We start from the raw sequence: 22,929 nt of genomic DNA, 5'->3' as shown, positions 1-22,929 counted from the left end.
AGAATTTGGATGGTATTTGCAGTGAAACGATGACACATTTCGGAATATTATGTTTTCTAAATAAACTTTTAAGGATTTGATTTTCACCCAAGGTGAACCGTTGTCGTATTACGCGTGTCGTCCGTTATTAAAGTTAGTATTATTTGCGTACGCTTTGTTTAGGCTGGTTTAAGAAAAGTAAAAGTTTTTGTAAAAATTACATTTCTAGTTACTAATGTTTTTTGTAACCCAGAAGCAAGAGACATTTTATTTCAACATTATTTAGTATTAGAAAAATACCTATATGAGGATCGTAACAGATAAAGTAACTCGACCATGCGTGTGCAAACATTTGTCACCGAGTCTATTATTTTTGTGTGAATTTTAAAATACGACCAGGCTTTTTGTTGTATATTCAGTGAAAAATGATATGATCGCGTTAGCTAACTCAGCCAAAACGATTTATGGGTTTTTTCAGAGTATGTTTTTTTGTTGGTCCGATGTTATTTCACCCGGATGATGCGGTACATATATTGTGTGGGTAGGCAAAACATTCTCATGTTATGCCAGCTAGTATTATTATACTATAGTTTTGAGATCAATTAAAAATAGATGCTCTATGTTACCTTCTAATTGAAATCAAAAACGATTTCTATTGGATCTTTTGGGCATAAAACCTCACGATGTTTTCCTTAACTATAAGGCCTCATTTACGGAGACGCGGGGCGTCTCGCGTCGCGTGTGGCGTGGCGTCTGGCGGCGCGTCGGACGTTTTTCTGTTTACGGTGGGGCGGCGCGTGAAGCGGCACGCATCATCGCACACGTAAACACAAACTTATAGACCATGTTCATAGAGAAGCGAGACGGGAAGCGTGGCGGTGCCCGCCGCGGCGCCCGCGGCGGCGCACGCTCTCCTCGATCAAATCTAAATAAATAAGACTGACAGAAGATTCCGCCTCGACCATAGCTTCATCGAGAATTGCTACTGCGTGCGCCGCCGCGATAAACGCCGCGTGGGACGCGTCGGTTCCATCCGCGGGCTCGGCCGCAAAAAACGCCCTAATTCAAACAAACGCGTCTAAAATCGCTTCTCCGTAAACGCACTCATACAACGTCATATATTTGAATTCAGTGCGGGCCGCGCCGCTCAACGCAACGCGCGACGCCCCGCGTCTCCGTAAATGAGGCCTCAGTCATACATGAACAAAAGAAAATCAACGATATTTGAATATAGAACGCCCATTTTCTTTTCCCACAAGTTACCTGAGACCCGGATCTGATAGAGAATCTACCGTCGTCTAGGCTAGCACTACTAAGGAGATTATCGATACGATGACAGCCTTAAGGCAGGTTGCACACTGACCTATTAACAAAGCGTCGGTGGCTGGATGTCCGACTTTATGTCATGCTAGTATTGAAACAGTTTGTATTGCGTCTTTGCTGAACGAAATGTATGTTTCGATACTTTGATTGGCCTCTTCGACCACTGGAAGAAGATATTAAAGAACAACAAAACTAGAAGAATATCGGAACGTAAGAATATTCCTAGAATAATTTATTATATTGGTATCAGACCGCTTGATTAAGGAATCTTCTTAACTAAATATCCAAAAACTTATTTCAAATCAATAAATAATGAGCACTTAAACAGGTAGGCAGGGTTGTAATTCCTCGGCAGAAATCTGTAATCTGTATTTATAATCCGTTTGCAAAAAGTCAAAAGTCAGTCACTATATTATTCATGAATCCTAAAATCTATAGAAGGCTTTGTTCTTCATCGAAACAAATATTATAATAATCCGATATAATTCACTTTAAACTTTTTAACTGAATTATTCTTTCATAGCTCTGTAGCTAAGCTAGAAATTGAAGACCGATTGAAAATATCTTTGTTCCTTTTATTGCAACGCCCTTTTACCTCGTTATTGAGTTAACAGAGCCAATCGTTTTACGATTGTTTTGATTTTATATTCAAAAAGAGATTTTACATATTGTTACGATTCGCTGGGTGTAATCGTAGTTTAATGGTGACGGACAAAAATGAATACCTACAGATTATTTGACCAAATTATTTTGGGTTTTAAATTCTATTTTTTGTTTGATTCACGTAATGCCTTTAACAGCTTATCTATCTACCTACTGTAGTATAATGTATTTGACAGTACTTTGAGTGCCTCCATTTACTCGCACGTATAGAAGCTCATGTTTGTGCAAGATGTCATTAAAAATATGAAATACTGATTTTAATTTCCACTTCCTGCCTAAAAAAATATTTTCAACTGTAAAAGTTGAAACAAGCTAACAACCCAAAACTTTCATTATTAAAAATTACGAAACAGAATTAGTTGTAAACAAAATTTTATTTTTAAGAGAAAATTCAAATTCCCTTTAAAATTGTGTGCAGCGAGCGCATTTCTCACCCCCACTCCTAGCACTAACAATGGGTGGGGTGAGACTGGCTGTTAATGAGACCTGGCCATTCATTTAAAAGAAAAACAAAAAACAAATGTTTGCTGAATGGAAATCGCCATTTTTGTATTTGGAACAGTTGCTTTTTAATATCGGAATTGGAATAAAACCTTTCAATTAGCTATGCGCTGAATTGTTTTTTTCTAGAATTTTATAGCAACCTCTTCAATCGATTGTAGGAGGATTTATATTTGCACTATGCTAGATTTCATTTTTTAAACTAAGGATTTTTCTGACAGAGAAATTAACTCTCCATCTCTACTTTAAAATAAATCAATGGGTTTTTTTTTCTCAAAAAGTATGATTAGATATTTAATCAAATATGATACCGAATTATTCAATATTACGCTCAAACATTATGACAAAATTATACAGGGCAAGAGACAATTAGTAGATCCGTCTTAATGCCATTAATATTTAAACCTTACATAATGGCCTTAGATTATGTCTTCGATATAATTATATAACAAGTATATTGTAGGTACTTGTTTCAACTGTTTCCTGCTTTCTGTGACGTTGATGTCAAAGTTACAACCTGATTACATTATATCTTAAGGGATAAAATTACAACATACTTCATTTACTGAATGCATTAAATGTAGCTTACACCTCAATGTTTACAAACAACGTCTCCTTTCCAAATTAAAACTTCACAACAAAGCAACGTCTTCCAAAGCGCCTTAATTCTACATAATCCTCTGTGGTCTATAAACTTTTAGGTTGGCAGTTAACACAAACACAGTCCACGCCTTTACACCGCATCTACATGTGTCATAAAAAGTCACTTTATTTTCACTTCTACGTCGTAAAGTGACTACGTTCTACGTAAAAGTGCAAGAGTGCAGTTTGAGCAAATGAAAACATTGTTTCTGTTTCTACCACAATAATAGAGAGTATTTTTAAAAATTGTATTTTCTTCGAACATCTGTGAAAGCTTGTCTAGGTGTGTAAACTGTGTTTTACGTGTCAACAGCGACTGAGCAAATAAGATTACAGCATGGAGGTGAAGGTATGCTATTGAAGTCGGGTTTACAACACTACTTTTCGAATTGTGAAATTGTCTTTTGAATACATACGATATTTGTTTGAAATTTTGTCAATGCACAGTGAAGGTGAACTTGCTATAAAGACTGCGGGTATATTTTAGATGAGAAATTAAAATATTGAATATAGTGTCAAAAAAATGGCGGTCTTTGATCTTCTTTACGGCATTAAAACTTATGAATTGAATAGTTATTCTATTTAAATAATTAGAAAAGTTACGAAGCCATTGTAAGTCTATGATATTTGAGATTATTTTCTTTAGTTTTATGTGGTAATCGAGACCTGTATATTCCAACCAGTTAGTAAAATGATTACAAAATATTTCAGACCTATTTTTGTTAATGCCAATGTTTTTACTTTAATCAACGGTACCTTTGGACGTAGGTACAGAGTTATTCTTAGTAGGCAAATATAGTTGCGCTTTAACTTATACCTACTGCTATCAAAGTATTTTCTCACTTTACCTAATAAAAAAATAACTTATACAAAGCAGATGATACCCGAATAACAGGAACTTGGAACATGCATGAAAGGATATAGACTTAACTTTGTACAACTTGGTAATATTCGGCAATGAGTTTATAACTGATCAATCCATCAATAAACGTTTGATTGATTATGCCTTGTATCCTAACTTATTGATTTTTGATGAATCACATGATATACGGACGGAAAAACTTTAGAAGTTGATAAGTTTGTTTAATGATTAGGTGAGATTACCTACTTTCTTCAAAAATTTACATAAGAAAATTATAAAGTAAGTGATGAATATTTTAAATGCCAGTAGATCGGTAGACCAAATGGTTCAAACTTAACTTTCACTGTTAATTTCAAACGATCGCTGCATGTTTTTGCTTCGGTCAGCATTTTCGCCTGAATCCCGAAAAAAAAAAAATATGCACCCATATCAAAAGTATAGCCCTATAGCTTTCCTGGATGTATGGGCTATCTTACAATGAAACCTTTTTCCTATTCGGTCTAGAAGATCCTGAGATTAGCGCGTGCAACGACCAAACAAATGTAAGCTTTACAATAGTAGTACAAAATATAGATGAGGTTTACTTCCAGGTTGATGCAATTAAAGCTTTACAGTACTGGAACTTAGTTTTAGGCTCTCAGGTACCTTAGTAGGTATTGTTATAATTTAGGACTGTATGGTGTGTATTTCACGCACAACTGTCGAGCTTCTAATAAATTTTGTAAGACTGTAATTCATTCATAGCAAGGTCTGTCAGATTGTTCTGATTAAAATTTAAATTGAATAATATATGTGGGTGGGTGAAATGAGAAATACTAAATTTTGGAATTAATTTGGCAACACGGAACATTTTGTTTTATTAATGTATATGCTGTTTTTGTCATGGTATACAGTAAGGAAGCTTTGCGTTCAGATTGGATTCCGTTGTCAAAGTTTTTTCTTTGTTTTCAACTCCAATAGGAAGTCTAAGCTTTAAGTAAGTAGTAAGTTTTTAAATAGGTAATTCTCTGATATTAAATAAAGCTGTCGGAAGCCTGTTTAACAAAGACTAAGTTACTAGTTTAACTTGAGCGTGACTAACAGCCAGGGAAAAAATCTTACAAAACCTGAACTTTTAAAAGCAGATTTTTTTTAATGTTATATACCCCCACTATATTTATTTAATTTATATTATGGAAGTATCATATTCTATATATCGAGCACCTATAAAAATAGCACGTCCCTATGTAGCATTGTCAAATTTCGAAACGTGAGCAGTCCAAACAAATCCAATGTTTACACAACATATACCATTTGCTGCAATCAATTAAACTCACAAAGTTAACAGAACCACACTTGTTGGTTTAGGATCACTAATTCAATTTCTATCCAACGAAATTCAATTAAATACTGTACTGATACAAATCTGATACGGAAGGTTGAAAGTGAGTAAGTTGATAAAAACTATTTGTGTGATAAGCAATTATAAATAGAAAAACAAACTATATGTGTTTTGAAGGGAAAAGAAGCTTTCCCAAAATCGGAACAGGAAAAATAAAATAAATAAACATAATAAAAATATGATGATAAAACGCACTTTGTGAAACGTATGCATATTGTCATAAGAAATATATAGGAAAGCTCATAATTTTTACCTAATATTTTCTTAGTGGTAAGACACAATCTTTTCACTAGAACTGAACTCGTCTGCCATTGAATGAAATAAAATGCTCTTCAAGAGCTCGCATATCATGGCATAGGTAGGTTTCACCACTGTTGAACGATGAAAAAAGTAAAAAGATGAATCCAAAATGATACATGCGTCATGCTTTGGTACGCTGTAAATAAAGTAATACTAATTAGGATAAGAAAGTCTTTTCATCTCAATAACATAAAACACAAAAAAATGAAAACACTTTTAAATTTTAATGAAGAGAAAAAACAGGAAAAATATGAAGAGAACCTTATCACGTTACGCAGTCTGAAGCCCCTTAATAAATTGCTAACTAATCTGCTAATTAGTTTGAAAATATTATACAAGCGTTTTTTAATAGCATTCTCGCATAAAGTTTGAATATCAGGGAAAAGAATAGTATTTACCTGCTTTGAAAGAAAGGGTAATGTTTCATCATTTATGTTTATTTTCATATTATGGCGTATCTAGTCTTAAGAGTATCCTTTGCCAATTAATGGAATCCTATACTATGATGCTCGTCATTTGTTTGTCATAATGATTCCTTTTTTAAACGTTATTATTTAATGACTCGGATGAAATGTGAAATCTTGATAGTTTATACTGACGTATGAAAGTCTGATCTATGTTTTACGAAAAAAAAGACAGAATTATATTGTGAATTTAGTGTTTAGGTATATATCGGTATGAATCGGTCAAAGAAATCCACTGATAGTTTTGTAAGCTCTGTAATATCTTTAATATTTGGTTCTTACTATATTACTGTAGTGTGGCATGGCAAAATTGCGCTTGGAGTCACGTGCCAGCCTAATTCTTCCTAACCCTTTAGATTGGCTCATAAATCATTGTGTGGTACGACAATGATGTCATGGAAAATCGTGAACACATTTCCATAACATCTAATATGATTCTGTGTTAATTTTGATGATGTTATTGTGTTAAAACATTAACTAATTTTAGTAGGGTAAGAAAATTACTAACACAATACTTACAACATACAAAACATAAAAATGACTAAAATAATAAGAAGAATATCACTTTAATATGCATATTAATTTCTAAGAAACGTTTGAATTCAAATCTGATCTTCAAATTCCATTGTTATTGTAGTAGTACTAAATAGATAGAGAAATTAAATCGAAATATTTGCTTTTGACGAAATTAATAGTTATAATCCATTATGTTCTAAATCCAACGAGCTTTAATTACAAACTCAACGCATTCTAAATGAAAACGCTTATATTTTTAGTCAATGGAATTAAATGGAAAAGCCAAGACCTAAAAATAGACATCAGATTTATAAACTGAAAAAAAATATATGTTCAATTTTAAAAATAAATCCGTCACAATTGTTATTGGTTTTGTAAATGTATAACAAAATTAAATAATGGGATTGTGGTTGGTCACAGGTTTTTCAAACAGTAATTGTTTTATTATATTGATTGATGTGAAAAAAATGGTGAACGACGAGGAAAATTAACTTTTAAAATGGAAATAGTCAATTAGTATTAAATGCCGATTGGCAAATTAATGCGCGGGTGGAATTCGTTATTCAAGTAATAACAAAAGTAATTTATTATTTATTAATTGCCTTTTATTTAATTAAATATAACATGATTAACTTTTTAGTAATTACTTTTTAGTTTATTCGTTTTACTACGAATCATTCAATGACATAAAAAGAAAAGTACATCTGATTTCTATGAATGATAAAGAAGAGATGTCTAACTATGGTGGTGTCGATATCCAGTGTAACTGGATGCCGCTGAGTACCAGTGTTTTAAATGGAGCGACTGTCTATCTGACTCCCTCAACCCACTAACCCATTCAACCCAATGTACTCCTAAGTAAGACTGGTTGTCAGACTTATTGCCTTCTGACTACCCGCAACGACTACCAACGATGTTAAAATTACAGCCGGGGCAAGCCCAAAACAGTCGATGCCCCAATTAACCACTACAAAAAAGTTAAACAACTTAACTAACTTAACAATACAAAGAGTAAATCTATAATAAAACTTAGAAGAATTTCCATCAGTTCAACCAAGTGAGAAAGGGGTGTCGACACTGTTTGTACAACGAAGTGGCTCGGCGGGATCCATTACCAAATTTGCCTACATCTACTTATGTTACCGACAGTTTGCTGTAGTCGAAAGGGTAGAAATAAAAACATGATATTATTATCGTCAGTTTTGATTTCATACAGTTAAAACAGAAAACCGTTTTATCTAGAAACAGCGAAACGTAAGTCGTATTAGAAGTTCTTACAGATTTGAATAAGTATATGTAGATATAGAAAAGAGATATTAATTTGTCATACTAATGACAAAATCCTTAATTTACGGGCAAAGAGTAAATATGGAAAAATGAGTTCCGTATTAATAAACGCCAAACATTTGATTAAAAAACAACAATCCATGTTTTGTTTGAAAAACTCCCATGTATGGGCGTTTTGGTGGAATTTCTTCTTAATCACCATAAATAACCAACATACACAACTCGAAACCATTGCGTTTGTTCAACAAAAACCTGATTAAATCCTTGAAATGTTGCCCTGTTGCAATGGTTTTGCCTTGATGATTTATTGACAAACAATTGAGTATCAGTTTTTGTCCCAAAAGAGTTTTTTCTCCACCGAAAAGTTCCAATTCTGAATTCCAACATTATGCAGTTGCCAGTAAGTAAATATATTAAATATCCAACCGTACAGTCATCAATTCTGCAAAATCTTTTCCAAAACGAAAACATTCCTAATTCAAAACGTACGTCACACGTTCTTCACAAAATCGCGTTTCAATTTGAAATTCGCTAACGATGGCATTTCAAGAGCGTAGCTGTTACTTCTATCAATTTGCGGAGCTAACTCGGTCACAAAATATATATTCTGGCAACATCGTCGCTGAAGTTAATTGCCATGATAAGCGGTTACAGGATCGTTTGCCAGAGTCCACAAAAATTTTAAACCCCCAACGTTGGTACATAAAAATTATACTGGAGATAAAATACGTCTTAAAATGTAAGGTTTTGTTATTGTTGTGAATATTAATGGGAGGAAATGTTGTTTAATTAACGACTAAATTAAAGGTGAAATAAAACAAGAAAAAGTTTAGAACACACGTTGTATAAAGACCGTATAATATCATGTGGCTTTGGATATTGTAGTAAAAGTGACAGATACGGACAATATTTTTCTATACAAAACTTTAAAACGGCACTCCTTTGTATCATAAATTTTATGTAGTACCTATCTTGTATCACAAAATAAAGTCGCTCCGTATAAATGAATAGAAAATTCCCACTAAAACCAAGCAGACTCACATGTTGTCTTTCACTTGACTTTGTTTATACATTCAATCGCCTTAACTTGATATTGAGGGCAGTTCGTACACCTACGTAAGGATTTTCTACTATCTTCCTTTTGAATTATCAATTTAAAAGAAAAAGCAGCTTTCTTTGTAAGAAATTGACATTCCGAATTGTATCGAGCCTAAAATCAATGGTTCAGAAAACATTATGCCGAAAGTAATGAATTTATTTGACATTATCTCACTCAAAGAAACAAAAGACGTCTAATTAAACCAATTTACACAAATTGAAGGAATCTGTGACAGAGATTGAATGAATCGTTCTTCTATTAGACAAATCATCCAGATAGACGATATAAATAAAGCAATCGAAATGTCCAATGGATTATACAAGAGGACCAGATGGTGAACAAAAACTATTTTCTTAAAGAAAAGAAATTAAATAATGGTATAAATAGTACTGAAATATATAGAAACCTTAAAGAAGTAAAAGGTAATTTGGTAGATATACATTTGCCGGTAGGTAAGAGATTATCCCAGAGCCGTGATCTAATAAGGCGAATAGCGTTACGTCGACTAACGAGATCGCACCTCACTGCACAAGTTTGAAAAATAATTAAAAATTATACGAAGGAACTACAGTGAGAAATAGGAACTACACTAGAAGTGAAGAACAAAACTATTATGGCACTTGTTCTAATTGTAAGAAGCAGTGCTTCGCGCTAATTGTCTGGAATGGGATTTCTTATTTTTTTTTCTTTTTTAATATCATTGTTACTTATTTTATTTTTCTTAAATAATAGACGACATTATGAAAGACTATCTCTAACAGTTCACGAGCAGCGTATTCCTTATTTTTGGAATACTTACCTAAAATTTTATGAAAGGCAATATCGGTATGAAGGAAATTGCCTTCGTCTAAACTACTAGTATCACGAAAACCTATATCAAGTTTTCCTATTTAAAATTTAATTATTGTAAACAAAATTAGGGTGTCCTTGTCAACAGGCTGTTATAATCTACCGGCGTTCCCTAGGGAGGAGCCTATTTCACTGACGCTGTCAGATTATGTTTTACATGTTCACGTAAATTGCCTTTAAATTATATTAACCTTTATCTTTCAACTACTGTTACTATGTTGTTATAAACCCATCGCATCGTTATGTTTCCTAAACTCAAATACGTTATTTCTATGTACTAAATATACAAAAACGTAAACATCTGTTGAACACTTGTCTAAAAAAATGTGGTTGCACAACGGACCTTATTTCAACATCATAAACTGACCTTTTTTAGACGAGTGTTCAACAGACGTTTAAAAGTTTTTGTGGTACGACGGTTATTATTATCAACATCACAAAAGTACATACGTTAGTCTGTCATTGAAAATCTGAAGCAAAAATTAGTTAAGGTAAAGAGGTATGATAGCAATTCTTTAACTGTAAGAACTAGTTCCTCAATAAGTGTAGCCGCGAGAATCACCTAGTTTGATATATTTTCGTATACGGGTTTTTTTACATCCCAAGAGTGATACTTGGGTACAATTTTATGTGTTAGCCCTAAGTGCATTTTCATTCAACATAATCATAAAATTGTTTCGCATACACGGCCATAATGATAAAAGGTTGCAAAACGAGGTTAATGTAAAGGGATTACAATTTTTACTTCGGTAGAAAGTAAAAATAAACGCCTCGGAATTTGATTTTTGGAAGTAGCTTTAATTCCGTGGCTTATGAAAATATTCGTTATGATTTTGTAAATGTTTCCTGTAGGCAAGATAGTTAATAAATACTATTTGAGACTCGTATCATCACAAAAAATTAAGGCCAATATTGGTATAGTGAGAAATAGCCAAGTATTTTTATTATTTCAAAGATCAAATCATATTTTTTGTCAATTTTAATAAATGACTGGCAATTTATTTTAATTGCTTCCAGTTTTAAAATTTTCTTTTAGATAGGAATTTCTGTAGTTATCACTGTTCATTAGCTTGATCTTAAAACTGTTCCTATTTTTGTTAATATTTGAAGGTAATAATATAAAACGTTTAACTTGAATAAAAAGGTCTAAAGATAAACACTTAAATACTAACTAGTGTGTGGGTTTTGAACCTTAATATTTTATTTCATTTTTAAAGGTCCATGCGGGCTACATGTTTTATTCTTTTATGTTCTATATGTCAAAGGTATTCAGAAGTGTATACCCGTAACAACACTGTTTTAGCATACTAATGAATTTTAAATTGTTACTTTTCTGTATTTAATATAGCTATATATAGCTAAATATGTAATGATAACTATAATTTTGTCGGTTATTTTGGGCGATTCACGTAATAGTAGACCTACCTTATACATATCCCATACCCATAATAATAGACCCAGAAATCAAACCCCGTATTTAACGCCCATGGAGACATCAGTTTAGTCAATAGTACCATTACCAGAACCATTTTCGTAGAACTAAACTTTTATATTCTCGAACCTTCTAAACTACACTGAAATCTGTGGAATTTCAGTTGGTTTGTAAACTAACAAATCCTTGCTTTTATGTCCACAGGGGTAAGATAACAGGGATTCCATATATCTATGACTGTAGTTAGTCCTGAGGTAGCTATGTGAGACTAGTGTCAAAGCGACCAAAATTTACTATGTACTAAAAGTAGGGTTAGCTAAATAATTTTGAATTGATACATTTTTGCATTGGGTGAAAAATTAATAGAGGGTTGAGAAATTTATAAATTAGTCACTGTGTCCATGTCCAAATACTAAATTGTTAATTATAGGTAATGTTATACTAATCATCTGTATTTGTCTTTAAATTGAAATAAAAACCTCAAATTATGTTATGTTGTATTGTTTGTCTTGTACAATGAAAAACAGACCTTTGTTTTACCATTTTTTTGTCTATCTTTATTTTTAATTAATGCCTCAACACCACATTTTTGTTTGGACCCATTTTGGTTCAAAACGTAATGTTTTCGGCAACGCAATAATATTTTTGGACCAAATGGAACTTTTAAATACGGATACTACGCAATAACCATTGTGCGTTATCTGTACAGTTAAACATTATAGCAAAATGTGGTTCTACCTTTCTGTTAATAGAAATACAGTATCGAAAGAGGACATTGTTAATACTCAGCTGTCTTTGAAATTAAATTAATAAGCTTAGAAAAGCAGAACGTTATGAATACCAATGAATTTTCTACAGATTTCGTTTCATTACATAAATTTGCGTTGACATTGCGTTGACATTATTGACGAAAAAAAAAAATACAGACAGTAGCATTTCCATTTCCCGTTGTACAAATGTCAACCCTAAAATCACAGAACCAAAGTTCAAAACAGTACACCCACCGATCTTATTATATTATTACAGCTATCATCAAAGCAATATTTGTAACAAAGTTTATCAAACTTATACCAGATTCGAGTGCGGTTGGTAACGTTGTTACTCGATTCGATGTTACCGCAAAGTTGACGACGAATAGAGCCGTCGAATCGACTAAACCACAAATGGATGCCACCTCCCTAGGGCTGCCATTTTATCAAATGCTAGCACTATTTTGTAGTGTGGTCAGAACGAATGTAGGTGACTGGAATTGGATGAAGATTTGCCACTTGGCTAGAATTGACAGAAATATTCTCCGTCTTTTCAGATTTAATATTTTTAGGTACTAACCTACTTTATTCAGGTCTTTATAAACTTCAATGATAGTCCACTCGGAGGTGCAGCTATTGCTTATAAAAATCGGTAATGCGCAGCCATTAAAAAATAGACTCAAATATTTTACTGTGCCTGAAATATCATTCAGGTAAGTTCACATACATAATTTTACACTAGGCTACAATTCTTCAGTTTTTGACACAACACCTCAGGCAGCCCACTTATTAAAAAGAAAACATCCCAAATCTATTACGTGACCCACCTCCGTACACAGAAATCACTGTCGAAATCAGTCAATAACGCCAGCTCGCAAATCTATATCAACGTCAGGTGCCCAAATTATGCAGTCGTATACGATTCCTGTATCATTCACCTCGTCTCATCAATCATCTTCATTCCTCATTCACGGTTCATTCGTTCGTTCACCCCTTCGCAAAACATATCGAACGGTGTAACATTACAATAATTCTTTATAACATTTCACTTTGCTATATCGAATCAGATTCGAAAATGATACGATTAAATAATAAAACGTCATTTTATTTAAAAGCCACGATAATTTTCAAATCAAACGTTAATGTGTGCTTCCGGACTGATTAAATAAATTAAAAGGATTTTATAATTTAATTGAAAAGCCAATTAGTGAAACCGAAACCGTTTTCTGGTGATGCGAAATAAATTAATGATTATCGTCCATGCAGACATTTTTGTATAGCTTATTGTTGTTGTGTTTAATTTATAATATCGTTAAATATGAATACAAATCATTTATTTGCAAGTTGGCTATACATGCAATACAATACATGTCACACTTCACAATAAGTAAAATGTTGTCATTTCTCTTTATTATTTCCTATTCTCATTTTCAAATTTCTCATCTTTTACGTTTTAGTTTCTTCATATCTAACGAACCTTCGAATGTAATCGAATTCGAAAATCCGCTATTATCCCAACACTAAAGTCAGAGCGAAATTGGACCCGCGTCGTATGAACTGTCAGTATAATTCGACAAAATGCAATCCTTGCTGAAAATCATTGAACTGAATAATGGCGATGCTATTTTGATACTTAATTGAAAATTGGAACATGGGTTTTCCTTTAGAATAGTTGTTTGTTGTATTAGTAAGAATTGGTAGTGTTATTTCCTCGTAGAAAATAAAATAACATTGGAGTATGAAAATTAACCTTTCAATCAAGATATTTTAATCTATAAGGCGAAAAACCTTGTATAAAAATTTAGTAGAATGTATTCAACTTTTCCAAGTGTCCCGGACCTGCTGCTAAAATTAAATTAATACAGTTAACTTTAGCAAGATGTACTTCCCGAACAAATGATTACAGTATAAAATAGTTATATCAGAACATTAACAAAGTCTTTCTAATTAGTCCATATTCATAGTTAGTCTCCAGTTGAAATTACCTACCTTACATATTTTGTATTTTCTCGACCATTGTCGTTTTCACCAGAAATAGTTCCGTTAGCTCGGTTTAATCTGAGTCTACACTCCTCGGGGAATGAACTAATATTTGCTGTAACAGTTGTTTTGTTAAGAAAAAATACCGAAAACTGTGCTCTTGATTTGGTCTTGGATATTAAAATAAAAGTTAGCGTTCTTAGGATAACATTACATTATATTTTGTTGCGTCGAAAATCCTTTGTAATGCAATATTGATAATGCGATATTCTTCACTACAATAACGATGCTTTTAGCAAAAGATGAATAAACATGTGGCTAAATTATTTTCTGAGAGCGAGTAAATATGAACTGCTAAAAGATATCTTACTTACTTACGCGCATAATGGTGTAAAGAGAAATGTGTTACCCTATTAATAATCACTGCTAACACAGTCTTCCCCAATCAAAGGACCAGTTACCTACTTTCCAAAATATGGATAATTTTATTGTCAACAACAGAAAGCCAATAACCAAGAAATAATTCCAATTTCGTAGTTCGTAAAAGGTGAATGCGATAACAGGCACGTTGGCTTTTCATATACATTTTCCTTTACATGTAGAATCATTTGCAAAACCCTTTGGGTAAAGCCAGTTACCGAAAGGTAAGCATTAGGTAATGTTCGTTACCATTTGTTATTGTTTTGGTTGTGAAAATTGGGGTAGCATTGGCACTAGCTAACACATTTTTCATATGGATATATTACTACCTATAATATATTTTTATTGTCCTTAATAAAATATACAATTCGTTATAACAATATACTACATAATTACCCAACTGAAACGTGCTGATTTATTTATCCAACATTATTTTTTCAAAGTGTCTACAATTTTTTTCACACATAATTTTATTACATTTTCACCTCTCATTTTTATTTCCAAAAAAATATATTGAAAGATTTATATCGCCAATACCTTTTAAGTCCCCGTGGGAATGCAAAGTGAATTTCCATATGTAATATGATACAAGTCAGTGGTACTTTTGTGCCTCTAGACACGCGACAATCGACGGCACTAAGATATGCGCGTAAATAAAAATATACCTTATTCTGAAATATTTTATGTTTTCGTGAATTAGCTGCTGTATGTCTTTAATAATTAGCGGCCCATCCCAGCTTCGCGGGTGGAATTATATTCTTTCCTTTCTCATAAATTCCTCCACCGATTGATGGAAAGCGCGTGAAAATCTCTTAAGCGGTGTTTGGTTAACCGTAAACAGATAGAGTTTGGTTTAAAATAGTCGTATAATCGTCAGTAAATAATATTGAAAATCCAAACTACATGTATACCTATTATTGAATAAACGTTAAAACAGAAACTTCACAAATACCTATACTTTTTAAATAGGATTTAAGTTTAAGTACTGTTAAGTAAGAAGATGAAACGCGTCAAGGACAATGCGTGATTTACCAAGATTACCCACGAATAGGCATATGTGCTAACTAAACTTCACACAGCCTACAAAAGCTCAAAATTTTCCTAGAAACTCCCAACTTAATACGCACCATTATTATTAACTCACAGTATACTAATACAAAATTCTGAAATAACAGTAATTTTCACACAATTATTTTTAATTGAGAGTACATTGGTGGTATTTCGTGCCTTATTAAGGCACGTTAGGTACTCAAGCGGTAATGTATACGTAAATTAAGGCGTGTGTGGAAAATATCGGGGAATGTGAGGCGTATAATATAATTAAGGCAGGGTGTAGAAGTGCGGGCGCGTGAAATTGACGCGTCCGTCGCAAACAGCATGTGCAACTGCCACTATGATATTAAATTCAATTTATTTGGTGTTTATTATAGGCGTTGAAATTTTAAGCCTTTGACTGGGTCGTTATTCAAATTGGTTTGTTGAATTTCGTGTTAAGTTTTGAATGAAACTTTTTGATGTGGCATAGTTAAATTATTGTTGTGTGTTAGTTTTTATCCGACTTCCCAAAAAGAAATCGGTTCTCAATTCACCCGCGTATTGTCTAATTCGTTTAGCTAACTATAACAGGCGTGATGTTTTGATAAAAAAATACGAGTTGATCTCATTTACGTTTCCAAAAATTCTGGCACCTACTGAAATCAAATTGTTTTATACCTAATACTGTAAAAATAAAATGACTATTATAACCCGTTTTCTTCATTCTTTATATCTCTGACAAGTATCTACATTGACGCACATTGTATGTTCAGTTTCAAGAAAATTTTAATATTCTTGCCCTAAACAAACTATATACTTACTATAATATTTTGATGCCCGTAAATACATCAAATTTATAGTGCCTGTCTTTAAAGATTTCAGTTGACGGGGTCACTTTGCATTATATTCTATTTTATTTACTTGAATTACGATTGTGTGTATTTTTTAATCAAATACTAAATATATATTTGATATTCGTTAAAGAAGATAGAACTACTAACCTATTTTTCTAAATACATTAATTAAAAGCTTAGGATAAGACGATTAACCCATATCACCTTATTACGTAGTAGACACACACACCCACTCACACCGACACTCACATGTACACTAAAATGTTGTTAAATATAATTATAATTTAGTAATAAGCTACTGCTAAACTCTCCAACTTTTTAGGGTTCCGTACCCAAAGGGTAAAACAGGACCCTATTGTTTTCGCTCCTCTGTCCGTCCGTCAGTCACCAGGCTGTATCTCATGAACAGTGATAGCTAAAGAGCTGAAATTTTCACAGATGATGTATTTTTGTTACCGCTATAACAACAAATACTGAAAACTAGAATTAAATAAATATTTTGGTCCGTTTTATAAATAATGGTACGGAACCCTTCGTACGCGAGTCCGACTCGCACTTGGCCGGTTTTTTAAGCTGTGCCCTTTAGGATCCATATTGTATTTAGACTGTAAATATACCACCTGTATAACGTATGGAATGTTAATAACGAATTGAGTATATTTTTAGCAGATTCATTATATTTAATAAAAGTTTGTTGTTATTACGGTTTTAAGGCACTTAACCTATTGAGAACGAAAATATTCAAAAGATGTGCGCAAATTAAGACAGATTACGGCTCAGTTTTATTAGGTTTATATTTAGAAGGTTACCTACATTAAATTGAGCATTAATCACCACGCTTGCTCAATGCGGGTTGGTGATTTCAGACTATATAGTCCAGGTTTCCTCAAGATGTTTTCCTTCACCTTTTTATCAGCCATTGGTGTCTAAGATATACTTAGAAAGTACATACAAACTTAGAAAAGTTGCATTGGTACTTGCCTGACCTGGATTCGAACCCGCGCCCTCATACTCGAGAGGTTGGTTCTTTGCCCACTAGGCCACCACGACTTTTGCTTTGGTGATTAATGCTCAATCCTTCTCCGTGAGAGAGGAGGCCTCTGTGCCCAGCAGTGGGACGATAAAAAAGGCTGTAACTGTAACTGTAACTACATTAAATAAACGTTTATGACAAAGATAGTTAACGTCACTCTTGCTTTGTATTTTGGAGGAAAATGTCTCATGAAGCTCTTTATAAACAAGAATTTCAATGAAAACGTTTTTACTACAAACACGAGCCTAAATAGCCTTTATGTCAAACGGAGAACACACACAACAGAAAATTTTGTAAAACTTAATATACGTAGTTCACAAGAAAAGCTTACTGACTGAAAAAACTACAAAGAATGTTTTCAAGTCTATTTAGTATTTTTTGTGAGTTTTATATACTGGTCTACTTATGATATTTGATAGGCTATCAACAATGATCCTTAGAAATATAATGGTATTGCCATCGATTCGTTAAGAAGATAGGCTTTTTGGCTTTATATTAACTAAGTATAATTTTTTTGTATGGTCTTAAGTTAATCTAAGTAAGTGTATTTTGAAAAGAATGCGGTTCACAATAGCATATTATATGCTATTTTTAGATAAACGTGTCTTTTCATTTGAAAATACTTTGTAAGAGTAAAATTCCTTAAGATTAAGCATGTTTTATCTTTTTTTCTTCTAATAAAGTCTAAACTAAATCCTAAAGTTAAAATGCTCCTTTTGCACTGAAAATGATACGACCCGTTTTCTCTATATTTGCCAGCTATATTATTATATACTGTACGCTTACTTGTAAGAACCCAGAACTATGTCTGAAGTTTCCATATTTTCCGTTAAAATAACTATCGTTTTAATAACAATATACTTACAGAGAATATTACTTTTTAGTATTTAGTCTCAATAAACTTAGTAGCTACGTAAAAAGCAGTAAGAATTTCATAGCTTTTAAGTTTTATTTTATAGCAAAGTTAATTTTAACAGTTATGATTTGCATTTTCGTAGACTTTGTTTAATTAATTTTATTCATATTCAAAACTAGTTGTTAACTGTTTAGAGAATAATATTAATATTTATTTAAATTATTGACCTCTATATTACCTGAATTCAAGATCCTATGTAGACGAAAATATGAAAAGAGAAATTAAAGAATTTTTGGAAAATCTTATTCTCAGGTTAAATCGATAGATAAAAAAATGTGTAGGCTTTTCTATGAAAACAGTACAAAATAGTATGAATTTCAATATTGGGCTACGAGAGAAAAATGCCTTTGATATTTTGAAAGCCTTAACATAACTTTCCTTTCTAAATATTTTTCTCAAGAATGTAAGCTGGTAAATACCTAAAGGATTTTTAGGAAGGACTAACACAATTATTTATAACACACAATTTGTAACATTTAAAGTAATGTAGTAGTAAAAGTAAGTCTTTACACAATATAGCCATATTAAATGTAAATTCGATGCAGAACGTCAAATCAAATCAAATCAAAAATATTTATTTGTCAGAATATGGTACAATAGATGGTACAAATTTCTAGTTCCAACATATCCTGCCATACTATGGCGTACAAAATATTTATAATAAAATTACATTATATTATTATTGTAATTATGTCATTTTTGTATATTATGTAGTATTGTAGTCAAATATATTTATTTATTATGTCACTAGCGATTGATCCTCTAAGTATTCTTTGATACTGTAGTAATTTTTTTCTAATAACAGTCTAAATAGCACTCTTTTAAATAATAACGATGGTAAATCTTGGATATTATTTGGCGAGTGGTTATATATAGTTATTGCCATGCAGTAAATATTTATTTTATATAATATTAATTTTATTTGAGGTAATTTCAATTTGTCTTTTTGTCGTACTCTACTATTTGTTTTGTAGTGTTTTTTTTCAAATAGATCATAATTCGGTCGGCACTCTTGTTGATTTTTAGAATTTATAGTCACGTAAAAGTTTATTCCGACCTCTTGCTATTAAAACTTGCAAAATATAAAATGGTGTTTACTGGTCCATTGATTTAATACGACTTATTTTTTTTTAGGTAAAATGTAGTATCCCAAGCTTGCCTGCAGAAAACACTTTAACCGCGTATATTCGTGTTGTGGACTATTCTAATCCCTAGAAGATCGTCAAACATGTTATAAAGTTCGTACTATTTCAGTAATGTGTAGTGCATACGTCACTTCGCATTGCTAACCCTACGTGTGTCGACAATGACCCATTTCTTCCGCTTGAGAGCAGAATAGGTGTTTCATTATACAATTCTGTGTCACTCATTGATTGCTATATATTTGTATAATGTTATTGAAAACGGTGGGAATGAATTGTAAGGGAACAGAGAGGGTTCCAAAAAGGTTCGTGAATGATCGATATGTGTAGGAAAGTGTGATGAAATTCAGCTTGCTGATTTGAATAAAATACTTTCAAATGAGAACTTTCTACGACTGTCAAATGCATGTAATGAGATCTAGAGGTAGTGTTGAAAGTGAGCAAGGAAACCCGAAGGTCTTTTGGGTTCAAATTGGACTTGGTTTTAGTAAAATAAAAGCCTTATTAAAATAATATTTCAATCTTTAACCAATGTCATCAAAGAACCAATCAAGCCTTAACTCCATGTAACAAATCTTGTACTAATCTATCATTAATTTGTGTTAACATGAACATAGTTAAGGAAAATGCTTCTCTGTACATATAAGGAAGAAAACTCCGCTTCTACTCTTACATTGTTGACTTTTACTATACGATTATGTACTATGATACCTTAGAACATGTTACATAGGAAGTAATTAGTCCAGTGTAGTTTCAGTGACTCATAAATGCAAATATGAAAAAGTTGATAGTATCAATTCATTAGTGACATTTAACGTTGAAGTAGTATTATAGCTTTGATGATTGAGTGATTAAATGTATGTTGAACATACGAAAAAATAGTAGCTTCTTCTAGATTTTTAGTTAGTATAAAGGTACTTGTTTCTTTTTATTAAAGAAGGAAACTACGTAAGTTGTCAATCAAAGAAACAAACTATTATTTAAAAGTTAAGTATTGTCGAACGGCATGCTTATAAGGATGCGAAGTACAACTTTTTAATGTATTCAACTTTTAATAGTTGTAATTTAGGAGTTTTCTGTTTCAATAAACGTAATCTTAGCTACAATTTATGAAGTAAAGGGATTACACTCACTGAAACTAAAAACAATTTACAACGGCTTCACTCACACATAAAAAATTAGCAAAAACCCCAGGTTTCCTGAAAGCAGTATTTCAAAAGGCGGTTAGTTTTAAGCCTAGGAATAATTCAGTCAGGGTTTAAACCAGCGGTTAGTTACACCACAAGAACAAGTTAAGTAATTACTTCACTTTAAGCTTTAAGAAGACTACTGAAACCGTGCTTAAGTTGAAGATTTGTGTCAAATCTTAAAACCACTTGTACTTTTTACAGAAAATATTAAAATGTTTCGTATTTTTGTTGCTTTTTCTTGAGATTGAAAAAGTTTTTATTTGTCGAAGTCCTTTTGGTAATATTAAAGAAACACAGATATTTTTCAGATAGTAATCGGTTCCTTTATACATTTTATCGATGAATGAATACCTTTCACAATGATTGTTGGTGAGCTATGATATTAATCATTTTTGTTCATTCTTTCCTGTGTTGTATTGTTTTGTTGGGAGCAATATCTAAGAGAATATTAAAGCAATTTCGTTGGAAAGAGAAGAGAGAAATGTTTTGGTTTGAAAGCTTTTCTATTGATCACTGGTTTCTGTAAATTCGTTGTCAGTACGAAGTATTGAAAACACGGTCATTTATAATTATGATCAAGTTGTCATATCGGTGAATTTATAAAAAATAAAGTTTTGATGTTGTTACCAAAAAAGTGTCACATATTTTCACTAACTTGACATTTAGAAACTGTAATAAAAAAGTTAAACAAAGCAAATTAAGTTACTTGACGCGACTTTTTCTTCGAGACTTGCCTAAAATTAAAAAGTTTATTAAAACTTCGTTAAACTAAAACGTTATTAAAAAAATAATTTTATAAGGATATTGAATGACTAAACCTAAGGACTTTCCTTAAGTAGTGACGTAACTTTTCTAATATTTTCCCGACAATCGCTTTGGTAACATTTAGAAAAGTTTTTTATAGTTTTTCAACTCAGTGCTACGGGGCTTCATTAGTTCACAAGTCAAAGTTTAGCGGTAAAAGTGGGGGAAAGTCATTAATGAAATAATAATGGAACTTAAGTTAATGTTCGTTCGTTAAACGGAGGATTATCTTGCACGACGTTCTGCCGATTACGCACTTAACGTCGGATTAATTAATGTTGGTTAAAGGATTATATTTCTGAGCTTTTGGCCTATAATAGTTATGTGTTGCTTAAGTTTTTTTTTATGATACTTAAGTTTTTTTATCACTGTGTGTAGTTTTTTTTTTATGAAACTTGGAAATGTTTTCGAAAAATAAAAATATTGGAATTCTTATATGAATTCAGATTTAAAATCAATTAAACTGAATAATATGAATTAGGTATACAGTTTAAACAACTGAACAAAGTTACTAAAACCGAAACTGTATTTTTTAAGAATGATCATAACAATCCTAGTATGCAAATGTTTTCAAATGTTGTTACTTAGACTGTAATACAGAGCTACAGAACTTTTTAAGTAACATCACAACTTTCTGCGGAGTAATCTATAAATAACAGGATTTTTTGTTTTCAATTTAAGTCCATATTTTGAACTAAATTTTTTACACCGTATATTCTGTCATTAATTGTAACTATTTAGCTTTGGAAATTAAGTATCTACTTATTTTAAGTTGCACTTTGTAAATTAATTTATTTACTAATTATTGAAACAAGTAAATAATTATTCTAATATTTTTTTCAATAATTGTTACCAATTTCGTAAAGTTTCTAATTGTTCCGCTAAATTTTTCCTGAAAAACTTTTCTTTCAAAAAAGCTAACTTAATTAAAATTTTCAATTGTTTTTCCAATTTTCACATGGTTTTATTTAATAATTTTTATTAATTTGAAAAAGTTATCATTTTCCCGTATGTTTTTCCTGAAAAACTTTTATTAACAAAAACTAACATCCTGAAAATGTTCATATTTTTTTCTCAATTTCCACTCACCTGGTTCGTATGAAGTCTTGTTCCTCGGTCAAGGCAGGCACAGTCGTTCGCAACAAGTGGTGTTGTGCAGTGTTCGCCGGATCCCGGCCTTATATACCGGAGGCGGCGCCGTCCCCTACCATCTCATCACCAAAGGAATGCTACTAACATAGTTTGCATTTCAATTTTAGGCAACAAAATTTGTTTGATCACATTATATTTAATATTTTTATATTATTTTATTAAAATATTTAAGGGCTTATTGCGTATGTAGGTTTGGAAAATGCGTAATTACCGTAGGTGTTACGTTTGTGGAAAATGTGCGGGTTTCGTGGGCCTGAGATTTAAATATCATTGTTATATAATAATATATTTGAGTGTTATGGTAACTGTTAGAGATAGTTATTAACATAAATAAGAACATTTTAACTTTGAAGGCT

At 32.0% G+C, this 22,929-nt stretch overlaps 1 protein-coding gene across 2 annotated transcripts in view; it reads right to left on the bottom strand.

Annotated features, from left to right (window-relative positions):
* The window catches only part of LOC124634035 (diuretic hormone class 2), a 49,942-nt gene extending 27,360 nt beyond the window's left edge, over positions 1-22,582 (bottom strand). For both annotated transcript variants that reach the window (XM_047169434.1, XM_047169435.1), the window contains exon 1: positions 22,511-22,582. The gene's annotated coding sequence lies outside the window, so the exon portion shown is untranslated. The remainder of the gene's footprint in view (positions 1-22,510) is intronic.
* Positions 22,583-22,929: the final 347 nt, after the last annotated feature.

Source organism: Helicoverpa zea, chromosome 10 (assembly GCF_022581195.2).
Source record: "Helicoverpa zea isolate HzStark_Cry1AcR chromosome 10, ilHelZeax1.1, whole genome shotgun sequence".
NCBI lineage: Eukaryota > Metazoa > Arthropoda > Insecta > Lepidoptera > Noctuidae > Helicoverpa > Helicoverpa zea.
Note: the sequence above shows the minus strand (reverse complement) of the source record. Positions and strands in the feature narration are given on the sequence as shown.